General features: G+C 51.0%; 1 long non-coding RNA gene across 2 annotated transcripts; it reads left to right on the forward strand.

Moving 5' to 3' along the window:
- Nucleotides 1-773, forward strand: LOC104909682. Of its 2 annotated transcripts, none has more exons than XR_792512.2 (3): nucleotides 1-128; nucleotides 316-553; nucleotides 675-773. It is a non-coding gene; the product is annotated as an uncharacterized LOC104909682 (long non-coding RNA). The 2 variants fall into 2 exon arrangements; XR_004158867.1 differs by having other exon boundaries at nucleotides 448-553.

Consider the following 773-nt stretch of genomic DNA (forward strand, 5'->3'; position numbering starts at 1 on the left):
TCCCCGCCCCGGAGCAGACGGCAGCCTCGTGCGGGACGCGAACACCGCCCCTCTGGCTCTGTGCAGCGCTGCCCTGCGGGGGGTGTCCAGTACCCACAGATTAATGCTGAAGGCCTTGGCTGCGTTCTGTAAGTAGCAATTGCTGGTTAATTAGAACAATATTGCCTCAATTTTGGGACCGCAAGGACTTGAAACTGTTGCGCCGGTAACAAAGAGGCTGTTCCAGTGCTGTGCCTCTGCTGTTACTACCTGACATTAAGTAACTCTGTATGTGCTTTAAGCAGACAGCTCAGCTGGTTCCGTGACTGCTTGCAGGTCTTCGGTAACGCTAGTATATGCCGGACAAAGTGGTTTGGATAATAAGTCCTGTCCTAAGTATGCAGCACACCAGTGAGTTGCTGGTGTTGCCATTTTCTCCGGGTTCCTGTGCCTGTTCCTCTCCCGCAGAGGGCAGCCTTGGAACAACGCGTTGTCAGCGATGCTGAAATTACGTGGACGTAGGTGGTGGTACAACGACAAAAGCGGTGGCACCAAGTCCCCCTGCTCTGCACTTGTGAGTCAGTCGCTGTTCCTTCCTAAGTATTAACCTGAGAACGTGTTTTAGCGTGAGGAGTTGAAATTCATCCGGGTTACGAATGGGAAACAGAGTTACTTTGGTTTATCCTCTTTGTTAGGTACACCAGTCTGAATCGCTAGAGGCATTTTCAGTTGGAAAAGAACCTGTGTGGATTTCCAGCCAGTCCTGTAATTGTTACCAATCACTTTTCACCTGG

This window comes from Meleagris gallopavo, chromosome 2 (genome assembly GCF_000146605.3).
Source record: "Meleagris gallopavo isolate NT-WF06-2002-E0010 breed Aviagen turkey brand Nicholas breeding stock chromosome 2, Turkey_5.1, whole genome shotgun sequence".
Classification (NCBI taxonomy): domain Eukaryota; kingdom Metazoa; phylum Chordata; class Aves; order Galliformes; family Phasianidae; genus Meleagris; species Meleagris gallopavo.